Source organism: Onychomys torridus, chromosome X, assembly GCF_903995425.1.
Source record: "Onychomys torridus chromosome X, mOncTor1.1, whole genome shotgun sequence".
NCBI lineage: Eukaryota > Metazoa > Chordata > Mammalia > Rodentia > Cricetidae > Onychomys > Onychomys torridus.
This window is the reverse complement of record NC_050466.1, coordinates 53,936,433-53,940,462: the sequence shown is the minus strand read 5'-3', so window position 1 is coordinate 53,940,462 and position 4,030 is coordinate 53,936,433.

The following is a 4,030-nucleotide window of genomic DNA, read 5'->3' as shown; positions in this document are numbered from 1 at the left end:
TGTTTCATTAATCCTTTGTATTGTTCTCTTTATTTCTATTATATTGATTTCAGCTCTCAATTTGATAATTTCCTGGCATCTGTTCCTCCTGGGAGACTTTGCTTCTTCCTGTTCAAGGACTTTCAGGTGTGTTGTCAAGTCACTAGCATGAGATTTCTCCAGCTTCTTTATGTGGGCATTCAGCGCTATGAATTTCCCTCTTAGCACTGCTTTCATAGTGTCCCATAAGTTTGGGTATGTGGTGTATCCATTTTCATTGATCTCTAGGAAGTCTTTAATTTCTTTCTTTATTTCTTCCTTCACCCATTGGTGATTCAGTTGAGCATCATTCAGTTTCCATGAGATTGTAGGATTTCTGTAGTTTTTTTCTGTTGTTGAAATCTAACTTTAAACCATGGTGGTCTGATAGAACACAGGAGGTTATTCCAATTGTTTTGTATCTGTTGAGATTTGCTTTGTGGCCAAGTATGTGGTCGATTTTAGAGAAGGTTCCATGGGGTGCTGAGAAGAAGGTATATTCTTTTTTGTTTGGGTGGAATGTTCTGTAGATATCAATTAAGTCCATTTGAGCCATAACATCAGTTAAGTCCATTATGTCTCTGTTAAGTTTCAATTTGGCTGATCTGTCCAGAGGTGAAAGTGGGGTGTTGAAGTCTCCTACTATTAATGTGTGGGATTTTATATGTGATTTGAGCTTTAGTAATGTTTCTTTTACATATGTGGGTGCCCTTGTGTTTGGGGCATAAATGTTCAGAATTGAGACTTCATCTTGGTGGATCCTTCCTGTGATGAGTATGTAATGTCCTTCATCATCTCTTTTGATTGATTTTAGTTTGAAGTCTATTTTGCTGGATATTAGGATGGCTACACCAGCTTGCTTCTTAAGACCATTTGATTGTAAAGTCTTTTCCCAGCCTTTTATTCTTAGGAGGTGTCTGTCTTTGAATTTGAGGTGTGTTTCTTGTATGCAGCAGAAAGATGGGTCCTGTTTTTGTATCTGTTCTGTTAGTCTGTGTCTTTTTATAGGTGAATTAAGTCCATTGATATTAAGGGATATTAATGACCAGTGATTGTTCATTCCTGTTGTTATTTTTATTTTTTTGGTGGTAGTGTGTGTGTCCTTCTCTTCTTTGGTGTTTACTGCTGTGGTGTTATTTATTGCCTGTGTTTTCATGGGTGTATCTGCCTTCCTTAGGTTGGAATTTTCCTTCTAGTTCTTTCTGTAGGGCTGGGTTTGTGGATAAGTATTGTTTAAATCTGGTTTTGTTTTGGAAGGTCTTGTTCACTCCATCTATGATGATTGAAAGTTTTGCTGGGTATATTAGTCTAGGCTGGCATCCATGGTCTCTTAGTGTCTGCATTATATCTGTCCAGGTCCTTCTGGCTTTCAAAGTCTCCATCAAGAAATCAGGTGTTATTCTGATGGGTTTGCCTTTATAAGTCACTTGACCTTTTTCCTTTGCTGCCCTTAATATTCTTTCTTTATTCTGTACATTTAGTTGTTTAATTATTATGTGGCGAGGGGACTTTTTTGGGGGGTCTAGTCTGTTTGGTGTTCTATAGGCTTCTTGTATCTTCATAGGCATTTCGTTCTTTAAGTTGGGAAAGTTTTCTTCTATGATCTTGTTAAATACATTTTCTGTGCCTTTGAGTTGGTATTCTTCTCCTTCCTCTATCCCTATTATTCGTAGGTTTGGTCTTTTCATGGTGTCCCAAATTTCTTGGACATTTTGGGTCATGACTTTGTTGGTTTTAGTGTTTTCTTTGACTGATGAATCTACTTCTTCTACCGTATCTTCAACACCAGAGATCCTCTCTTCCATCTCTTGCATTTTGTTGGTTATACTTGCCTCTGAAGTTCCTGTTTTTTACTCAGATTTTCTATTTCCAACATTCCTTCTGCTAGTGTCTTCTTCATTTTTTCTATTTCCCTCTTCATGTCTTGGATTGTCTCCCTTGCTTTTTCATGATTTTCATTCAAGGATTTATTGTTTTCTTCTGCTTTATTTGTCCTTTCCTCTAGTTTTTTATAGCGTTCTTCCCATTTTTTGTTTGTCTGTTCCTCTACTTTATTTTTGATTTCTTCTATATAAGGCTCTAGCCTCTTCATGATGTTACTTATAAGGTTGTTTGCTTCTTCTTCTTCCATTCTGTGATGTTCAGGTCTAGCTGTTGGGGAAGGGCTAGGTTCTGGTGATGTTGTATTGCTCTTTATTTTGTTGTATGTACTTCTGCCTTGACGTCTGCCCATCTCTTCTTGTGTTAGTTCTTGGTCTTATCAGTGTACTTGGTCCAGAGAGAGTTGACAGATTTAGGGAACTCTCTTTGGTCCAGATGGAAGCTCTGGGCCAGACTGGAGCGCTGGTCCAGATGAGAGTGCTGGCTGGATAGGAGCTGGGGGGCTGGACTCTGAGTCTCGGGAAGTCCCTGGGGTCTCCTTATTTTGTCCAGATGGGAGCTCCTCTTGTCCAGATGGGAGTTCCTCTGGACTCTGGTCCACATGGGAGTTCCAGGGCAGGATGGAAACTTGGGGCTGGTCTCTGATTCTCAGGAAGTGGCTGGGGTCTCCTGCAAATGGGTGTGGGGGCAGGGTGTGGAGACTGCAATGTCTGCCTGCAGTCTTAGAAAAGGGGAGCCTTCCCACAGGGCCCGCTGATTTGCAGGAAACTGTGGCCAAGTTGGTCAGGTCCTCCCGGGGTGGCCTGTTTCCAGCGGTGGGACCCAGGGGCAGTTGCCTCTCTGACTATAACCCAGGCACTCACCTCTGGTCCAGATGGGAGTTCCTGGCCAGGGAGAAACTCGGGGCTGGTCTCTGAGTCTCAGGAAGTGGCTGGGGTCTGGGGCAAATGGGTGTGGGGGCAGGGTGTGGAGACTGCAGTGTCTGCCTGCAGTCTTGGAAAAGGGGAGCCCTACCACAAGGCCCGCTGATTTGCAGGAAACTGTGGCCAAGTTGGTCAGGTCCTCCTGGGGTGGCCTGTGTCCAGCAGTGGGACCCAGGCACAGTTGCCTCTCTGACTATAACCCAGGCACTCACCTCTCCAAAGCATTTTAAAATATATTCATCCTCTGTTGTTTATTTTTTACAAAAGCAAGGATACTTCTCTACCAGTTGAATTATTAACATAATCATGTTTTCAGAGTTAAGAAGGAAAATTTTATGTTTGTCTCAGCAGATGGAGAAGAAAAATGTGAAAGAAATCCAACTTTTCATTTTTAAAACACTCAAAAAAGGGGCTGAACTCCATAGTAGCACACATAACCAGCTCATGTGAGGCCCAGCATTCAGACCCTAGCAGTGCTGATGAAAGGTACCCAAGAGGGCTAGAGAAATGGCTCAGATAATAAGAGCACTGGCTGCTCTTCCAAAAGACCCAGGTTCAATTTCCAGCATCTATATCATAGCTCATAGTAACCTGAAAATCCAGTCCCAGGGGCCTGATAACCTCTTCTGGCCTCTGTGAGTACCATATGCGTGTGGTATGCAGACATGTATACCACATGCTTATGGGCAAAATACTCATAAGCATAAAATAATTTTTAAAAACTAAGAGAAATGTAAAACTATTTAATAGACTATGAATTTGTATTAACATGTATGTGAGAATATGTGTGTGGTGTAATTTAGCACCACAGCAATATCTTAATTTAATGGGGGAACCCAGCTGTTGGATTCAGATACAGTTGTAGTTCTCAAAATTCATTTTGAAATTTTTTTAATTTTTGTGTGTGTTGGTATGTGGAGTCCTTACAAGATGATTAGTTGCTGAGATAAATTAGTGTCTTTCTAAAGGGAGCAGATTATTGATAGTGGGAGTGCATAACCAGACTCCCACATTTAGTCTACCCCACATGTGCCTGCTTGCCCTTATCATTTGCAATGTTACAATGATGTAGCACAAGGTACCCACCAGAAACTGAGCTGATGCTGTTATTAGCTTTTAAGTAAAGCTGTGTCTTCCATGGTGAACTCCTACATTAATGTACTCTGATTTATGTTTCTTTTGTTCAAGGAGGGCATTGTTTTGGGGGA